The sequence below is a fragment of the Bufo gargarizans genome, chromosome 1 (assembly GCF_014858855.1).
Source record: "Bufo gargarizans isolate SCDJY-AF-19 chromosome 1, ASM1485885v1, whole genome shotgun sequence".
Classification (NCBI taxonomy): Eukaryota; Metazoa; Chordata; class Amphibia; order Anura; family Bufonidae; genus Bufo; species Bufo gargarizans.
This window is the reverse complement of record NC_058080.1, coordinates 56,022,053-56,043,201: the sequence shown is the minus strand read 5'-3', so window position 1 is coordinate 56,043,201 and position 21,149 is coordinate 56,022,053. Positions and strand designations below refer to the sequence as shown.

General features: G+C 47.9%; 1 protein-coding gene across 3 annotated transcripts in view; it reads left to right on the top strand.

The window, feature by feature from the left end:
• FAM53A (family with sequence similarity 53 member A) overlaps positions 1 to 21,149 on the top strand; it is a 68,728-nt gene that overhangs the window by 2,247 nt on the left and 45,332 nt on the right. The window contains exons 1-2 of one of the 3 annotated variants that reach the window (XM_044295447.1): positions 10,461 to 10,513; positions 12,029 to 12,163. The exons of 1 other annotated variant lie outside the window; for it this stretch is intronic. The gene's annotated coding sequence lies outside the window, so the exon portion shown is untranslated. Of the gene's footprint in view, positions 1 to 10,426; positions 10,514 to 12,028; positions 12,164 to 21,149 lie in introns of those variants that run through there. One more of the 3 variants, XM_044295449.1, reaches the window with a different exon arrangement.

Genomic DNA, 21,149 nt, shown 5'->3' with positions numbered 1-21,149 from the left:
CTATCTATCTCCTATCTATCTATCTATCTATCTATCTCCTATCTATCTATCTATCTATCTATCTATCTATCTATCTATCTCCTATCTGTCTATCTATCTATCTATCTATCTATCTATCTATCTCCTATCTATCTATCTATCTATCATCTATCTATTTATCTATCATCTATCTATCTCCTATCTATCTATCTATCTATCTATTTATCTATCATCTATCTATCTATCTCCTATCTATCTATCTATCTAGCTATCTAGCTATCTATCTCCTATCTATCTATCTATCTATCATCTATCTATCTATCATCTATCTATCTATCTCCTATCTATCATCTATCTATCTATCTATCTATCTATCTATCTATCTATCTCCTATCTATCTATCTATCTATCTATCTATCTATCTATCTATCTATCTATCATCTATCTATCTCCTATCTATCTCCTATCTATCTATCTATCTATCTCCTATCTATCTATCTATCTATCTATCTATCTCCTATCTATCTATCTATCTATCTATCTATCTCCTATCTATCTATCTATCTCCTATCTATCTATCTATCTCCTATCTATCTATCTATCTCCTATCTATCTATCTATCTATCTATCTATCGCTATCTAATATCTACGGTATCTATCTATCTAATATCTATCTATCTCATATCTATCTCCTATCTATCCATCCATACTATCGATCTCATATCTGTCTATCTCATATATATCCTACTATCTATTTCTATATCTATCAATCATCTATCACTTTATATCTATCTCCTTTATCTCTATTATCCATCTATGTCTCTCTCTAGATCGTTAGCACTTTAGTTTATTGGCAGATGTTATGATTGATATTATTACGCTGCCCTGCAGAACATCTTGGTGTTATATAGCGGTTATAAAGCTGCGGGTATGAGTATATATGCGGTATATATATATATCTGGTGCTGGCTCCACACAGAGTCTTTTAGGCCGTCTTCTTGTCTAGTAAATCTTTCATGGCCTCCTTAGAGCTGCCGCTGGAGGAGTCTGGCAGGGCGCTGGCTCTCGTCTCTCCACCGTGTGGCGCTGTAATACCGTCCTGTTGATGTACTTATAGACTCCTCTCCTGGGGATATTCCAGCCAGGAGACCGTGAGAAAGTTTAGGTGAAGCGTGCTGTGTGTAGGCCTCATCCTCGTACATACACATGATAATGCTTTTCTCTTCTGGATTATAGGACATTACTTTTATATTGTTCAAGTTTTTGGATTTGACAAAGTGGGAAATATTGTGAAAAAGTGATTGAAGGAAGCGGGGAATGGCGGTGACGCTAGGAGGCGCCATACTACTTGCCCCGCTCTGTTTGGCAGTTGAGTGGACATCTGTTGGCGCCACGTTATAAATTTGTTTGTTTGGCTGGATGTGATGACAACCCCTTTAAGTGACGCGCACATGACCGAAATATTCCTGCCTGGCCTAGCCCTGTTGCCATTAGCAACCAGAGTTCAGCCTTCAATAGTAAAGGCTGCGGCCTACGTCAGTCAATGCTTCATCTGTGTGTGTGTGACGTGGTGTGTCCACACGGTAAAATCTGAGGTGTGTTGGTCTCTGAATCTGACTACGACTACGGAAAAAAACCACGGCCCTATGGGTGGCAACACGGATTTCCATGGGAGATAACAGGACACGGATGCCCCACACGGGTTTCAGCACGAAATCCTTGTGAAATTTAAAGGGGTATTCTGGTTATAACAAGTTATTCCCTATCCACAGATAGGTGGGGGTCCTACCGCTAGGACTTCCACCGATCACAAAGGGTCATGTACCCTGTGGAGCACCAACAGAAATGATGGTCGGAAAAGCGCGCTTCTCCTCCATTGCTATGGGAGATAGGTGAACGCACTTTTTCGGCCAGTCGCTCCGTCCATTTCAGAGGTCTCCACAGAGTATGGGGCCCCCATTCTTGTGATCACTGGAGTTTCCAACAGTAGGACCGCCACCAATCTGATAGCTATCCTCCATCCTGGGGATACGTTATTATAACTGGAATCCCCCTTTAAGGCCTCTTGCACACAAACGTAATTTCATTCCGTTTCCGTTCCCTTTTTTTTTGCGGACTGTGATGAATACCACCCCTCGTGTCTGCTGACGTCAACCACGTCGAGCTCACGAGACCTGGTATGATCACGGGGTTTACCAAAAACGTGAAGTTACGCCCTCCAGAGGAGCACGTAAGGTCAGGCTGGTATAGTTTACACACACACCTCCTGTCCACGCGGGCACAGAGAGGCAACAAGCTGGAAGGGCCTTTTCACTGCCGCAGTGAAAACAGCCCACACTCAGCCCGGGTAACTGCCACCAGTTTCTCGTTTGATATAAGCCCGGTCCGCTAACGGGATTATATAGGGTCAGAAACCAACCCGCGGTAGCTTATAACTAGGCCAAAACACGGACGTGGGGATTCGTGATCGAGATACAAGATAGCACAAGATTAAATTATAGATTTAATCGCTATAAGAGCGCACTAGATATAACACACTATACACAGACAATATATATACAGTGGTCTGAGGTTACAGATTACAGGGTATATGGTTACAATAGGATTAAGCAGTGTGAAAGTAAGTTACCAAGTATGATGAGAGTTCCTTGGCGATGTCCTGAGCAGGAGGCCACCCGAGGGGCTGTGTTCTCCTGCTATTTCCTGGGTCCCTCTAAACACATGTGTAGCATGCGACCCCTCTTCAGAAAAAGACGCCCCCTACTTGCTGGCACCAGGCTTTTAACCTGCAGCTGGTCCGTCCCCTCCCTGCCTCAGGGAGGGGTCAACTCCCCCTCTTCTGGGCTGACAGTGAATGACCCACAAAACACTTTAGGGGTCATAGCTCCAGACCAGAGGGTCACAGGGAGATGGTTCTGGGACTAATGGACCTGCCTGGGTTCAGGCTACAATTAGAGCCCAAACCTGGTACCGGTAGGTGGCTTCTATGGGGAGATATGGGTATCTCCCTACCCCGACTGGGTACGAGTAAACAAAGACCATGGGACCGTACCTCGTGGCCACCGGGACACAAATATGTATCCGGTTTGCGTCTGCGGTGGCCAGGTGATTCATAATTCCTTATGAGAGGTAGGTGCCAATATGTCTAGGAAATCTCATTGATCCAGGCCAAAGCAGATACCCCCTGCTGGGGGGTTTTCCTGCAGATTCAGGTGGCTCCCAACTGCTGCACAGAGGTGTGAACTTCTCCTTGAAGCTTGGACCCCCTGAGGGGTGTCTTCCTGGCCAACTGAGTCATGCCAAGAGGTGCATAAAATTACAATCAGGGCTGGGGCTTTGAAGCAGGGAAATCCTGTCAGCAAATGGGGGGTGTGAGGACATGGCTGACAGTAAATATTAATCCATATTCCTCACACCTCCCCCTTTTAGAGGGCGCCAGGGGGCAGCACATTCCTGTGCTCCCCCGTGCGCCCATCCGCCCCCTCTCCTTGTCGGGATAGCCCATCGGCGTTCCCGTGGTCACGGCCCCTTTTGTGGCGAATGGTCAAGTGATACTGCTGGAGAGCTAGGCTCCAGCGTAGCAGCCTCCCATTCGTCCCGGATACGGTGTTTAACCAACTGAGGGGGTTGTGGTCGGTCTCCACCGTGAAGCGGCGCCCGTATAAATACGGCTGCAACCGTTGCAGTGCCCAGACAATTGCCAGGCACTCCTTCTCCATTGTGGAGTACGCCACCTCCCTCGGCAGGAGCTTCCGACTCAGGTACAGAACAGGGTGTTCCTGGCCCGTAGTGTCAACCTGGCTGAGTACGGCACCGAGGCCGAAATCACTGGCGTCAGTCTGCACTATAAACGGCAGCGTAAAGTCGGCCGCCTGGAGTACAGGGAAGCTCGAGAGGGCGGCCTTCAGCGCTCGGAAGGCCGTCTCGCAGTCGTTCGTCCAATCGACTGCGGAGGGCAGCTTCTTCTTGGTGAGATCCGTCAAGGGCTTCGCCAGGCTACTATAGTGGGGAACGAACCTCCTATAGTACCCTGCGGTGCCCAGGAAGGACATCACCTGTTTCTTGGTCCTGGGGGTGGGCCAGGATGCGATAGCATCCACTTTCCCGGGCTCTGGCTTAAGGGTCCCCCCGCCTACCCGGTGCCCCAGGTAGTGGACCTCGCTCATGCCCAGCTGGCACTTTTCCGGCTTGATGGTCAAGCCTGCCTGGTGGATCCGCCCCAGCACCTGCATCAGGTGCTGCAGGTGATCCTCCCAGGTGGGACTGAAGACGGCAATGTCATCCAGGTACGCGGCCGCGTACCTTTCGAGTCCCTTAAGCAGCGTGTTGACCATCCGCTGAAAAGTGGCAGGGGCATTCTTCATGCCGAACGGCATCACTGTGGATTCGTACAATCCAAAGGGGGTGATGAAGGCAGAGCGTTCCCGCGCCTCCGGGGTCAGGGGAATCTGCCAGTACCCCCGGCTCAGATCCATGATGGTCAGGTACTGGGCCCCGGCCAACTGATCGAGCAGGTCATCGATGCGTGGCATAGGGTACGCATCGGTGACCGAGACAGCGTTGAGTCCCCTGTAGTCCACGCAGAACCGGGTGGTCCGGTCCTTCTTTGGGACGAGGACCACAGGCGAGGCCCAAGCGCTGTTGGATGCCTGGATGACCCCCAGCTTCAGCATCTCGTCAATCTCCTGGCGCATGTGCTGCTGCACCTCCAAGGAAACCCGATATGCTGAACGCCGGATTGGGGGGTGATCCCTAGTGTCCACGTGATGGACAGCCAGCTCTGTCCTTCCGGGCTTGTTGCTGAACAATTCCCGGAAGGGGTGAAGGGTGGCCCACAGCTGGGACCGTTGGTCCGTCAAGAGCTGTTGGCCCACCTCCACATCCTCGATGGACCCACCCGCCTTCACCTGGGTGAGCATGTCCAGGAGGGTTTCCTCTTCCCCCTCCTCGGGGAGGTTGCAGACAGGGAGGGCACATTCCCCCCTCTCATGATGGGCCTTCATCATGTTCACGTGGAAGGCCTTACGCCTTCCTCGGGCGTGGTCCAGGGTGACCAGGTACGTCACGGCATTGAGGCGCTGATGCACGAGGTACGGGCCTTCCCAGGCCGCCTGAAGCTTGTCCTGAGGTACGGGGACCAGTACCCATACCTTCTGACCCACCTGGTAGGTCCTCTCACAAGCGTTCTGGTCATACCATCGCTTCTGGTCGGCCTGGGCCCGCTCCATATTATCGTGCACCAGCTGCGACAAGGCCTGCATCTTGTTCCGGAAGCGCATGACATATTCGACGACCGACACTCCAGGGGTGACTACCTCTCCCTCCCAGGCCTCTTTCACCAGAGCCAGGGGCCCCCGCACACGTCGCCCGTACAGGAGCTCGAAGGGGGAGAACCCCGTGGAGGCCTGTGGGACCTCTCGGTAAGCAAACAGCAGATGTGGGAGGTACCGCTCCCAGTCACGCCCGTGGGAGTCGACCAACATCCTAAGCATCTGCTTTAAGGTGCCATTAAATCGTTCACACAGGCCGTTTGTCTGTGGGTGGTACGGGCTGGTCACCAGATGTTGCACCTGTGTTTGCTTACAGAGGGACTCCATCAATTGCGACATGAACTGGGTCCCCCGGTCGGTGAGCATTTCCTGGGGAAAGCCCACTCTGGAGAAAATCTCCAGCAAAGCAGTAGCCACCTTGTCGGCCCGAATGGATGACAAGGCTACCGCCTCCGGGTACCGGGTGGCATAGTCTACTACCGTCAATATGAAGCGTTTCCCGGAGCTGCTGGGAATGGACAGCGGTCCAATTAGATCCACAGCCACCCTCCTGAAAGGCTCTTCAATTATGGGCAGCGTTACCAGTGGGGCTTTGGGGCGTCTCCCCGCCTTCCCCACCCGCTGGCAGGTGTCACATGAACGGCAGTAGGCAACCACATCAGCCCCCATCTTTGGCCAGTAGAAATGCTGGGCTAATCTGGCCCTTGTCTTAGCGATCCCTAGGTGTCCAGCCATCGGAATCTCATGCGCCACCTGCAACAACTCCTTCCTGAACTGATAGGGTACCACTAGCTGTTGGTCCCTAGGCCACGCCTCCTGTGAGCCCGGCTGGACCGTGACCCGGTACAGCCGTCCTTGGTCCCAGACCATCCGCTCGAGGTCTGAGTCCGAGGGGGGCTGTTCCGCTTGCTCCTTGAGAGCGTTCAGGCTGGCGTCAGCCGCTAACGCTGCCTGAAACTCCTGACTGGACATGGCCAGAATAGACGAGACTGCCACGTCCCCTGTCAGGTCCCTGGGACCTGTCTCCTGGCCTCCCTCTGACTCGGCAGCCACTTGGTCGGAAGGGGGAAAGCCATCAGACCCCTGAGGGGCCCCTAGGGCCCCAGCACTCACACTGCGCGTGACAGCAGCTATGGCCGCTGCCACTGCTGGTAGTGCCTGCTTTCCCTCGGCTCCTGACCAAGTCGCCAGTCCAGACGGACTAACCTGGCCCTCTGACATCCCAGTGGGGGAGGAACACTGCACTGAGAGTTCACCTGGCAGTCCTACTTCTCCTGGGACAGCCCTGACCTCATTTGCATCCTCCCCCCCTGCAGCTGTCTGCCCCCTGCTTGTCCCCCCAGTCACCACACTGGAGGACAACAGGGTCCAGCAGGCTTGCTGGCTACACCCTGGGGCTTCCGCCCAGCTGACAGGAATGACCCCCTCCCCACTGAGGGGAGAGGCACACATTACATCCCCCACATCCCCATCAACATGCATAATAGGTACATTCACAGTATTATCAGGGGGGGACATCACATCACCTTCTGGGGAATCGGACCTTGGGGTGTCAGCGGCCACGTACTTAGACACAAGCCGCCCCAGGTCCGTCCCCAGCAAAACACTGGCGGGGATATTTGCGGATACCCCCACCTCCCTTACCCCTCGACCGGCGCCCCAGTCCAGATAGACCTTGGCGACGGGCAGCGCCGGTTCCACTCCTCCAATCCCGGAGACAGTGAGGGATCTCCCGGGCAGTAAATCATAGGGTGTCACCAGTTCAGGCCGTACCAGTGTCATTTCAGCGCCGGTGTCTCTAAGTCCCATGGCCACGGCCTGGCCCACGGTGACCGGTTGAACATTGTCAAGGGACCTCCCACCACCCCCACCCACACACAACACCGTGGACGGTTTCCGGGTTGATGACTGGGACGGATCCCTCGGGCGCTGGGGACACATGGCTTTGAAGTGTCCTGGCTGCTTACACAGGTGACAAAGTCGGGGTTCCCCCACCGACGTGGAAAGTGCAGCAGGGGCCGGTGCCCACTTGGGCCTAGGGGCAGGGGTAGCAGGTGCAGCGTGCGTCTTACCCCCTCTCCAGCCGACAGGTTTCCGGGCCTCTGAAGTCCTGTTGTTGGTGTATTCATCGGCCAGGGCTGCGGTTGCGGAGGCCCCCTTTGGCTTCCGGTCACGGAGGTACTGCTGGAGATCCTCTGGGCAGTTCCACAAGAACTGTTCTGTGGCGATGAGCTCCTTCAGCTGCTGGACGGTGGAGAGCTCCAATCCTGTGGTCCATTGGTCGACCGCTCTCAGCAAGGCCCGCATGTGATCGGCCCAGCTCTGGGTAGAACCCCGGTGCAAATTCCTGAGCCTTTTCCGGTACGACTCAGGGGTTAAGTTATACTGCCTGACCAGAGCCTGTTTGATGTCCTCATAGCTCAGGATGGTCTCGCTGGGCAGGTACCCGAAGATTTCAAGGGCTTTTCCCCTGAGCCGTGGCGTGAGGAATCTGACCCACTGGTCCTCTGGCAGCTGGTATTGATGGCAGGCTGTCTCAAATGCCAACAAAAAGGTGTCCAGGTCCCCATCTTTGTCCAGTAGGGGAAAGTCCTCCGCCCGCAGTTTGGGAATCCGGACCTCTGGAGACTCACATTGGGCTGGGGATGGCTGCTGGAATTGGAGCTTTAGCTGGAGCATCTGTAGCTGGTGCTCACGCTCGGCCCGCTCGCGACGCTCTGCAGCCTCTGCTTGCTCGCGACGCTCTGCAGCCTCTGCTCGCTCGCGACGCTCTGCAGCCTCTGCTTGCTCGCGACGCTCTGCAGCCGCCAGTAGGAGCTCAGAGGCTGCCTGGTCTCCAGCCTGGAGACGGTCCATGGCAGCTTGTAGGAGAGCAGCTGAGCCAGCTTGGCTGGGGGGAGGGGCAGGTGGAGCGAGGCCCGCCGCGGACCTCACCTCTGGCGACTGGCTCCTTGGGGAGCTTTGGTTGTGCTCCCCCTCGCCTTCCACCTCCTCTCCGCCCCCATTTAAAGCATCGGCCATCTCCTTCGATTTGCTCCTTGTGATACTGGCCGTCATTGCAACGGGTGGTCACTGACACCACTGCAACCTGATGCACACACACCTTATTGTATCTGCCCTCAGACAGTCTAGTGTTGAGCTGATCTTAAGACTCCAGCAGCAAGAGCTACTGCTGGTCGTCTTTAGTGTCTGGGAGTATGGGTCTCACACTCACACACACTAGTATCTCGATCCCACTTTGCTGCCACCAATATGTGATGAATACCACCCCTCGTGTCCTGCTGACGTCAACCACGTCGAGCTCACGAGACCTGGTATGATCACGGGGTTTACCAAAAACGTGAAGTTACGCCCTCCAGAGGAGCACGTAAGGTCAGGCTGGTATAGTTTACACACACACCTCCTGTCCACGCGGGCACAGAGAGGCAACAAGCTGGAAGGGCCTTTTCACTGCCGCAGTGAAAACAGCCCACACTCAGCCCGGGTAACTGCCACCAGTTTCTCGTTTGATATAAGCCCGGTCCGCTAACGGGATTATATAGGGTCAGAAACCAACCCGCGGTAGCTTATAACTAGGCCAAAACACGGACGTGGGGATTCGTGATCGAGATACAAGATAGCACAAGATTAAATTATAGATTTAATCGCTATAAGAGCGCACTAGATATAACACACTATACACAGACAATATATATACAGTGGTCTGAGGTTACAGATTACAGGGTATATGGTTACAATAGGATTAAGCAGTGTGAAAGTAAGTTACCAAGTATGATGAGAGTTCCTTGGCGATGTCCTGAGCAGGAGGCCACCCGAGGGGCTGTGTTCTCCTGCTATTTCCTGGGTCCCTCTAAACACATGTGTAGCATGCGACCCCTCTTCAGAAAAAGACGCCCCCTACTTGCTGGCACCAGGCTTTTAACCTGCAGCTGGTCCGTCCCCTCCCTGCCTCAGGGAGGGGTCAACTCCCCCTCTTCTGGGCTGACAGTGAATGACCCACAAAACACTTTAGGGGTCATAGCTCCAGACCAGAGGGTCACAGGGAGATGGTTCTGGGACTAATGGACCTGCCTGGGTTCAGGCTACAATTAGAGCCCAAACCTGGTACCGGTAGGTGGCTTCTATGGGGAGATATGGGTATCTCCCTACCCCGACTGGGTACGAGTAAACAAAGACCATGGGACCGTACCTCGTGGCCACCGGGACACAAATATGTATCCGGTTTGCGTCTGCGGTGGCCAGGTGATTCATAATTCCTTATGAGAGGTAGGTGCCAATATGTCTAGGAAATCTCATTGATCCAGGCCAAAGCAGATACCCCCTGCTGGGGGGTTTTCCTGCAGATTCAGGTGGCTCCCAACTGCTGCACAGAGGTGTGAACTTCTCCTTGAAGCTTGGACCCCCTGAGGGGTGTCTTCCTGGCCAACTGAGTCATGCCAAGAGGTGCATAAAATTACAATCAGGGCTGGGGCTTTGAAGCAGGGAAATCCTGTCAGCAAATGGGGGGTGTGAGGACATGGCTGACAGTAAATATTAATCCATATTCCTCACACGGACCATATACGGAACCATCCATTTCAATGGGTCCGCAAAACAAACGGAAGGTCCTCCGTGTGCTATCCGTTTCCGTATTTCCGTTCCGCAAAAAGATAGAACATGTCCTATTATTGTCCGCATTACGGACAAGGATAGTGCTGTTCTATCAGGGGCCAGCTGTTCCATTCGAAAAATACGGAATGCACACGGACGTATTTTTTTGCGGATCCGTTTTTTTTGTGGACCACAAAATACATACGGTCGTGTGCTAGAGGCCTAATTCTGGACTATTCAGTGCCAGATTAAAGGAGTTTTCCTGTCTCTGTACAGTGTTGCCATATAAAGATGTATTCCGATAAGTTGTCCACGCCATGCTGGTCACATTTTCACCCTTGCACCGTGACGCAGTGCTCGGGGAAATTGCTTGTGTAAATGCTGAGTAATGGGCATGCCCCTCCTGAGCTGCAGCTCTGCTGGGTGATGCACTGATGCCGTTGTCTTCGCAGTGATAAAGTTGTGCAGTTAAAAAAAAAAAAAAGTGCCTGGGAAGTGGCGTCAGCCAATCAGGCAAAAGTGGGCATCACCAAAGCAGGGGGGGGGGGGGCGTGTAAGTGAATAGTTCTTTTTATTTGTTTCGTGTGCTGAGGTTGTGTGGTCATATGCATGGAAGCAGCCAAGGGGAAAGCAGCAGTAGCAGCAGCCAGGGGAAGGCAAGCAGTGCTGCACAGGTACACATGTTCTTACCAGGGCTAGGGCTGCTTCCCACAGCCTGTACGTGTAGTGTATAGACTACCCCTCGTAGTGCCTGCAGATCCCTTCTCTTTATCCTTCTTTTCTCTCTTTAAGAGCTCATGCACACGACCGTATGGCGTTTTCAGTGTTTTGCGGCCCGTTTTTTAATGGATCTGTTTTTCAATTTTTTTTTTCAGTAATGTTTCTGGTTCAGTTCTGTTTTTCTGTTCAGTATTTCCGTATGGCACATACAGTAATTACATAGGAAAAATTGGGCTGGGCATAACATTTTCAATAGATGGTTCCGCAAAAACGGAACGGATACGGAAGACATACCGAGTACATTTCGTATGTGTTCCGTCTTTTTATTTTTGCGGACCCCTTGACTTTAATGTAGTCACGGAACGGAACGCAAAAACGTTTGTGTGCATGAGCCCTAAGGGTCCATTCACCCGCCCGCAAAATGGGTCCGCATCCGTTCCGCAAATTTTGCAGAACAGGTGCGGACCCTTTCACTTTCAATGGGGCCGGAATGTGCTGTCCGGATCGGCAAAAAAATCGAACATGTCCTAGTTTTGTCAAGAAAAGGCATTTTCTATGAGAGTGCCGGCAATGTGCGGTCCGTAAAATGCGGACATTGCCGGTGTCTGTCTTTTTGGGGATCTGCAATTTGCGGATCCGCAAAACACATACGGACGTGTGAATGGACCCTTAGTCTAGATATATCTTTATATTTTTGTCACATCGACTCGTCATGCCTGATAGGCTTGCATCGTTGCTATTTTTTACCTTTTTGAATCTGAATGTGTAATAAAACAAGGTCATTTTTAGTCGCTTTTGTTTCAAAAAATGTCTAGACCTGCATTGTAAATCGCACAAAATCCTAAAAAACTAACTTGCGACGTATCCTTTAAATGGGTAACCGTTGACGCCCGTGTTGGATCCCCTATATTTATGATGGCTTTTATTTTTAAATCCTGGATGGATAGTTGCTGACATCCTGTTCGGACAGGGACGAGTATGGTAATTTTTTCACGCTGCATTGTCTTGTGGTAGGGCCAGCTGCGGTGAGAGGAAAAACAGAAGTATTTCTGTTAAATGAAAGAAAAAATTGCCTCGGGAGCCGTTAACCAGTTAAGCGACTCTGTGGTCGGAGGATGATCCTAACGCAAGAGCACTGGTCAGATCCCTTGCCGTTTAACCCCCGATGGGCTGGCCACCCGCGGTGGGCTTCTTCAGGCCTTGTCGTAAGACTTATGTCTCCTTGTGTCACCACAATGGGGATTTCCGTGAAGGCAAACACAAGCAGCAGCTGATTTTTTTTTTTTTTTTTTTTTTTTTTCTTTCCCGAGAGCGAGGGGTTATGCTGGGTGAGACGTGACATCATAAAACTGACAGTACAAAGCTCCCATGCTTGTATATTTATAGCAGCCGGGTAGAAAAGCTTTAAGATGTGAAGGTAGGTCCAGGTTGGTTTGTAGAATTTGTTTTTTTTTTGTTTTTTTCTGTAGGCCTTGGGATGCTCTCAAAAACACCAGCTGGCTCCATCGACTGTGTGCTTTTCTCTAGCCAAGCTGATTTGCCATTAATAAGTGCCTTGCAGTTGGCGAGCAGGCTCGGCCTTTCCTCGAGTTGCTTTTACCGGGGTAAGCAACCCTGTGATTTTGTGGTTTTCCATGCGTAGAGCATATTCCTAACCATCTGTGTTTTCGGAATTTTTTATTTTTTTTTAAGCAGCCTATAGTTTTTATTCTTTTATACTTTTTTTTTTTTATTTGTCCAAAAAGTTTTACTTTTTAAGTTGTCAATTATAGTCCTGGAAAGTGGTGGTGGTGGTGGGGAGGGGGGGGGGGGATGAAGTTTTTAACACAAACCAGAACCTGCAAATTGACATGAAGAGGGGGGGAATGGAAACTGTTTACATTGAGGACTCTCTAACGTCTGCGGTGAAGTGCTCTAATTTAATCCATGTTCAGCTTGGAGAGACCACGTTTTTTCAGGATCATGTTAGGTTGGAACATGTGTTCACGTTTCTGGAGGTGGGGTGGGGGGGGAGCGCGCTAGGAGGTTATTGTTTGGCTTATGTTGGCTTTCCTCCTAAGATAAAATGGCACTGTAATAGATTTGAATCTATTCTGAAAAATGATATATATATTTTTATTTTTTATTTTATTTTTAGTATATATGTGGCAACTTTTTTCTTTCCTTTTTTTGAGGGGGAAATGTTCTTAATTTGTATTAAATCTTTTCCCTTTTCCAGTGCTGTCTCTGTTTCAGCGCAGTTTTATGAGCATGGCAGCAAGCCCTATGTATCACCTTGTAAAAAAAAAAAAGTGCGCTAAACAGATTCAGTATTCGCCCTCCAACCCGTTACAAAACCTCCTTTCTGCTACAGGATTTGCCGCACCGTGTAAATCATTTAAGGACTGCAGCGAGATGTGGGGGGGAAAAAAATAAAAAATTTTGTTTCATTTTCGTATTTTTTTTCCCTAGTACTTCTTTTTAATCAGTTGAGATGAACTTTTATATCGTTCTGAATATTTTTGGAAAAACTTTTTGGATCTGTAATTTTGGATCCTGGGGTATCTATGTTTACTATGTTCTTAAAAGGGTTATTTGGCTTCAGGATGAAACCAGACAACCCTCTGGATCAAGTCCTATGAAGAACAGGCAAGTACTTACCTGCTAGATCCCACACTACTGCAGTGGTAATATCATGTTGACAACACATGCAGCCTCACTGTTGGCCCTAGCGGTCCACCTGAAAAGGCCAGTGATTGGCTGCAGCGGTCCATTATGCCGTTGCCATTGCAGCTGGCTAAATGGAGCCTAGCCAGCAGAACCGGAGCGGCAACTGGCAGGCAAGTACTTATCCAGTCTTCTTTTCAGCTGGTTCCGGAGAGTTGTCCCATTTCATCCTGAAACCAGATAATTCTGGCCTGTCCATACATCTGTTGGTCACCATAGACATAGCCTTTAAGGGGTTATCTATATTGTTGAGCGAACTTGTGTTTTAAGTTTGGCATCCAAAGTTCGGGTTATCGAAGAATCTCGTTATGCATTCCGCTACCACAGACCATAACGTAATTCTATAAGAGACATTCCGTTTTGCATTCTGTCATAATAGAAGTCTATCCTGGCCATAAACTACAGCTCCCAGCATGCCTGGAAACCGTACAGCTATTAGGGCATGTTGGGAGTTGTAGTTTTGCAGCAACTGGTGGGCCACAGGTTGAGTATCCCTGCGCTAGATGATTATTGAAGTCATTTGCATATCCCCTATAGTAAGCAGGAGAATGTGTGGCCTTCAAACAGCTACTATGGCCTCCAGTTGGATTGTGACTGCTCTATGTTACGTCACATTTGGGATCATCTTAGTGTGTGGTGTAACCTGACATGCAGCCCACCATTGGGGTCCATGTTTTGTTCTGGCATGGTTGGGCTTGACCCACCGGAGGTCAGGAAGATCTTCTGTTGGATACAGAGCCTTGACATTATGATGGGCTTCAGCCATAACATGGCTGATGAGTTCCAGGCATGTTCTGGAGAGCAGGAAGATGAGCCCTCAGTCTTTTCTTTGGTAGGCCCAAAGTGGGTTGTGCTTGCGACCACAAATATGTTGAGTATTTGAACAAGGCTCACGACCTGCCTCCTTCCCTCAGGTAATTTGAAGAACTCGATGGTGACCCAGAAGTATTGTGACTAGAGACGTAAAGCAGTCATATAAGGAAATCTGGGTGGCAGCTGACTTTAACCCGACTTTCCCAGAGCCCTAAATGGCAACCCCGAGCTAGCTATGCTTCAGTAGAGGTGCGGCTGGGTGTTGTCCAAACTGTTAATGTGCAAATGTCCCTGTGTTTGTCACTGGTCCTTAGGTTCCATTATCATTTGGAATTCCCCTTGTAAACATGGAGAATGCGATTACTTTCCCTCTAAACACATTCCTTCGCTTGGGCTCTCTCCGCTTAGTGATGATATTACTCATGTGCTTTATGTATCCTGATGTAGTCACTTAAAGGGGTGTCTCTGTGGTATTATAAATAAAGTTTGTTGACGCACGCCCCGTATACACATTAATTCAGATTGGGGCCATGGCAACTTAAGGGACTGTGGGTTCACTTAACGTCCACGGACGAGACTGGCATCTTCATGTCTCAGAGCAGGAGTAGTCTTGATACTTACAGCGACCAATCAGAGTCATGCTTACATGTATTTAGTGCAGGTTTAAAAATAAAAGCTAAACTCTTATTGGTTTCTATGGCAACAAGGCCACTTATGCTCTTGGGCCTACAAGGCCCGTAGAATTTGATGCCTCCATACTTAAACCTGGACTTACAAGTCATCTAGTTTTTGCGGGGCTGATTCATGGAAGAGTATATAACAAAGGATGAGCTTGTTGTACAAAATTACTTCTGAGAGACATGTATGCTTGGCTTCAATATAGAGAAGGGAATAAGCTTGCCCAGTCCATCTTTCCCTGGAAATCCGCTTTTGAGGAAGAGTCTTGTGGCCCCCCATACACAGGTACACGTTAAACGTAGATAGTCTAGATCTGCCCCAGATTTATCACAGGGGCTCATACGGGATGATAAATATTGTGCAGGGATAGACACACTAGTCTAACTCACAAAATTTTAGGTCTGAATTACAGGACACACCCCTTTCCCATTAAGCCACACCCTTCCTGTTAAACCACCCCCCTTTTCTACAAGTTGCTAAAGTTGGGTACAGCCTTGTTATGCAAATTGTGCCACTTTTTAGACACACAAATCTGGATTATAGTATTGAAGTCTATTAGGAAGCTACAGAACTATTTACGAGGAAACATCTTTGACATAAAAGTGGAAAATCCCTTAAAATTTTTGGGTTAGTCCGACTGCTAAACGTCCCATGGTTGGTTTTCCAGTGTTTGTGTTTTTGGCCCCCTGCATTGTACGTATGAGTATTGTAGAGAAGTATGTATACATCAAGTATGAAGCTCGGAGGCTTTTTGCGAGGTCAGAGCATTCTTTACACCTTAGTGTACAAGTCTAAATGAGAGATTTACTCGAGAAGCCTTCATCTTTCCGTCAGTTACTTTTACGGTACTGACTTGCAAAGCTGAGAGCGACGTGTCAAACCTCTGCTGAAATATTCCATTGAGTCGTAGTAGACATAGCAGGTCATGAATCCGAAATATGTTCCAATAACACCAGGGAGATCTCAACCAGCTTCTTTGCCGATGTGAATGTGTAGTCCATGCAGTAAGCAGAGGAAAAACAAATATCAGGCCGGATCCGTTCCTTACTTTTTCTTATTAATTTTTTTTTACCTTTAGGGACAAATTAGGATGTGACATTTGGGGAGATTACACTTGGCATCCACCTAAAATGGTCCAAGTGTAGATGTATTACCAAGGACGTTTTTTTCCTGTCAAAAATGTGTTTAGTTTGGCTTCTTGGGGAGAACACTTGGCTTTTTTTAGTCATTGGCTTCACTTTGCCTGTGAGGGACCTGAGGTATGAGGTACTTCCTGGACCATTCCTGGATGTTGCTATCTACGGGTGACATGTCAGCCTTTAAAATAGCCAAAAGTGTTTTGTAGACTTGACCTTGTCTCTGCTTGTAAGGCCTGACTATTCAGCGACATCCGTTGCACATTGGGAACAGTTGAAGGTGCGTGTTTAAATGTTTTCCCCCTTTTTTCATTGTATTGGCGAAGAAGGCGTGCCAGGCCTAATGTTTGATGCCGTGAGAAGACTATATTTAATTTTATGGCCGTCTTGGTCTATTTTGCCTCTAGTTGAACGCATACGTTATCAGGGGTGGGTGGAGGTCACTATTCCATGCTGTAAATCACTCTGTACTTTACTATATTACACTATCGTACTGCGGTGTATGTACAATGCACTGTACTCCACAACAGTACACAGTTCTATACTACACAATACTTCATTTTTTTTCATGCTATATTGTATTTTACTGTTCTGCACAACACCATTTTATATTGCCATGTATTATACAACACTCCCATAATACTATGTACTATATTAGGGCTCATTCACACGACCCTATGAATGAGTCCGCAAAATTGCATAACGGGTGTGGGCCCATTCATTTCAGTGGTGCTGGCAAAGATGTGGACAGCACACTATGCGCTGTCTGCATCCGTCGTTCCGTAGCCCTCAAAAAATATAGAGCAGGTCCTATCCTTGTCCATGATTTCTATAATGGGCCGCCCGTTCCGCAGTTTGCAGAATGCACACGGGGGGCGGCATCCGTGTTTTGCAAATCCAGCAATTTGCAGACCGCAAAACACGGTGTGGTTGTGTGATTGCGCCCTTACACTGATCTACAACCCTTTCTATTCTATCCACTATTGTATAGTTCACTGTTATATACTACTGTACTTGGCAGTAATATACTACACTATGCTATACTATTTATATGTTTCTGTACTATTGTTTACTACTCTATACTGCATTATACAACTGTTTGCTATATTATTCTGTGCTTCATCATTGCACTATAGTTTACACAATACTACCTACACTATACTTTACCACATATGTTCTGCTGGTTACTATACTAGTTATACAGTTATACTTTTATCTGTATTGTTTACGACTCTATACTAAACTATTCTATATTACTTTATACTACTGTTTACAACACTTTTGTATACTATATCACATTATAGTTTACACTAGACTACCCTTTTCTTTGCCATATTCTACTATCCATTCCAATGCCACATTATACTATTGTTTATTACGCTGTACTATTCTGTATTGCATTATATGCTCTTCACTATACTATTCTTTACTACATCACACTATAGGTTATACCTACCTTCTCCTTTCTGGACCACATTATACTATCCCTTCCTATGTAAGATAGTAACATAGTATATAAGGCCATCCAGTTCAGCCTGTTATCCTGCAAGTTGATCCAGAGGAAGGCAAAAAAAAAAACGTTAGGTAGAAGCCAATTTTCCCCACTTTAGGGGAATAAAAAATTCCTTCCCGACTCCAATCAGGCAATCAGAATAACTCCCTGGATCAGCGACCCCTCTCTAGTAGCTATAGCCTGTAATATTATTACACTCCAGAAATACATCCAGGCCCCTCTTGAATTCCTTTATTGTACTCACCATCACCACCTCCTCAGGCAGAGAGTTCCATAGTCTCACTGCTCTTACCGTAAAGAATCCTTCTAGGGTTGGGCGATATCAAAAATATTCAGACGATAACGCTATTAAGAAATTTATTGCGATAAATACCTGTTTAAAAGAAAAAAACACAAGGAGACATTATACTGTATTGGGGCCACAAGGAGACATTATACTGTGTGGGGGCAGCCAGAAGGAGACATTATACTGTATGGGGCAGCAAGAAGGAGATGTTATACTGTATGGGGCAGCCACAAGATGTTATACTGTATGGGGCAGCCACAAGGAGATGTTATACTGTATGGGTCAGCCACAAGGAGACGTTATACTGTATGGGTCAGCCACAAGGAGACGTTATACTGTATGGGGCAGCCACAAGGAGACGTTATACTGTATGGGAACAGCCACAAGGAGACGTTCTACTGTATGGGGCAGACACAAGGAGACGTTCTACTGTATGGGGCAGCCACAAGGAGACGTTCTACTGTATGGGGCAGCCACAAGGAGAATGTTATACCGTATGGGGCAGCCACAAGGAGAATGTTATACCGTATGGGGCAGCCACAAGGAGAATGTTATACCGTATGGGGCAGCCACAATGAGAATGTTATACCGTATGGGGCAGCCACAAGGAGAATGTTATACCGTATGGGGCAGCCACAAGGAGAATGTTATACCGTATGGGGCAGCCACAAGGAGAATGTTATACCGTATGGGGCAGCCACAAGGAGAATGTTATACCGTATGGGGCAGCCACAAGGAGAATGTTATACCGTATGGGGCAGCCACAATGAGAATGTTATACCGTATGGGGCAGCCACAAGGAGAATGTTATACCGTATGGGGCAGCCACAAGGAGAATGTTATACCGTATGGGGCAGCCACAAGGAGAATGTTATACCGTATGGGGGCAGCCACAAGGAGAATGTTATACTGTATGAACAAGTTTTGACTATGTGGTACTATACCACACTATGCTGTATTATACTTTTTAGCAGGCTGCCTGGACCCCACACTTTGGGGCACAAGTCAATGAAACCTGCCGTTTACTAGTAATATACAGTGGCAGCCATTTTGTTCTAGTCACCCTTGGGTAGATTAGACATTGAGACGCCGTAAGAGTACTGTGATGGCGGCCATTTTGATTTTCATCCCCTAATTTATTTTATTAGAGGACATTTCGGGGAGATTAATAAAACTTTCATGTCTGGTTGAGAAGGACACAGTTACGGTGCCGAGAAACCATTCGCAACTAGTGATGAGGAACCTCGAGGACCATTTACTGAAAACATTTTTGGCTGAATTTTTTTCATTGAAATTAGTCTTTTTGTCACTGGGAAGCACAATGAATACTTCAACTTGCGCATTTTGACTGTTCACATTTTTTTTTTTAACAAAATTAAGTTCTTAGTGTTCAGCAGCTGTCAGCCTTCGACGTACCCTACCCTCCCACCCCAATTTTGTAATCCACTGTGCACAATATGCCATCTGTTTGATGTGTTTACCCCGTCAGCCAAACGTCTGGACAGGTAAAAACCGCTCCTGTCAAAAGGTGAAACATGCCAAAAATCACCTGCCTTCTATAATCTTTACTGCAGGGTGTGATGGCCCTCCTCGCCCACAACTCTGCTACGGTGGAGCAGCAGTTGAACTTTGAGGGGAGTACTTTAGGGCAGGGCAGCTTTCAGTTCTGTTTTTACTCATCTTGAGCGCAATCTGCTGACATTGCTTAGGCGTAACAGGTGCGTTGCACAATTTATAATAGAAAAAAAAAGTAAAACGAAAAGGTATAAAAAAAATCAATGTCAGCAATTGACACGACATCCTTGTTCTGTACATAAATAACAAAAATAAGCTCTGCCTCCTATTGGCCAAATTATCCTAGAAAATCTACTTTTTATCCAGAATTTGAAAACGGCTTAGGGTACTTTCACACTAGCGTTAGAAGAATCCGGCAGGCAGTTCCGTTGCCGAAACTGCCTGCCGGATCCGGAAATCCGTATGCAAACGGATATCATTTGTTTGCGGAGCCGTCTGACAAATGCATTGAAATACCGGATCCGTCTCTGGTGTCATCCGTAAAAAAACGGATCCGGTATTTATTTTTTTCACATTTTTAAAGGTCTGCACATGCGTCAATGCAGCAATTTCCTGAACACTTGGTACCGGTTCCGGCATTAATACATTTCAATGGAAGTGTTCCAGAATTTTGGCCGAAAAAAAATTAAAAACGCAGCATGCTGCAGTATTTTCCCCGGCCAAATACCGTAAAAGAGACGGAACGGAAGGCATCCTGATGCATACTGAATAGATTGCTTTTCATTCGGAATGCATTAGGACAAAACTGATGCGTTTTTTTTTTCCGGTATTGAGCCCCTATGACGGAACTCAATACTGGAAAATTTTAACGCTAGTGTGAAAGTAGCCTTACCGGTAAATGCATATTTTTGTGGCAAAAAAAAGTGTAATTATCATAGTAGAAGTCACGATCTCTCTTGGGCAGACTTCCTTGCTGATCTCTACGGTATTTTTAGAAGGGCAATCTGTTCAGACCAGACTTCCTCCTTCATTGATGGCTTGTATTTCAAAAGTTAGATCAGCTGGCATGGCCCGAGGCACTTGACCTTGATACCCTTGCGTGGCCTTAGTCAGCCTTAAAGGAACACTCTGGGGAAGGGGTAGCCCTGGATTAGAAAAATATGGTATGCCACACTTGTACGTGGATTGTATATTGAGCTGCAATACCACACAAACACTCTGTGGACTGATGCAAAAGACCATTTTTAGAATGTACATTTTGAATTCTAAACTTTTTTAGAATATACTTTTTGAATTCTAAACTTTTTTAGAATGTACATTTTGAATTTTAAACTTTTGAGAATGTAAATTTAGATGTAAATGAAGACAGTTTTTAGAAGACAGTAGCCATGTTTTTCTAGTCCTAAAACCCCCTTTAAGCCTAGAGCACAGCCTGAGGAGCCATTGCTTTGACGCAAGTATAAGCTTTTTGGGGTTTCATACAAGCTATGCATTAGGCATAACGGTGTCTTCCCCGGAGTGTTCCTTTGAAGAGATTATCCCTTTAGGACAACTTCTCCCCTACTCAGAGGATAGGGGATAAAGGTCTGACCGATGGAGGTCCAACTGCTGGGGCCTCCATCACAAGAACGGTGGCCAGTGCTCCCCTCGTATGAATGGAACGGTGGTCGCACATGTGCGTTGCTGCTCTGTTCAGCTCTATGGGGCTGCCAGAGATAGCCGAGCGCTTATACTCTGCTTTCTCCTGGAGCCCCTTAGCGCACTGACCCCTTTTGAAAGAATAACTTACTCTGCCCCCCCAGATCCCCATTATAAGTCATTGAGTCCTTCAGGATCCTTTCTAAAATTGTTCCAGCTTGTGTGAACCCCTTGGTCACACTCGCCCCCTTCGATCTAATATTCATGACCTAGCCCAGTGATAGGCAACCTGCGGCTCTCCAGCT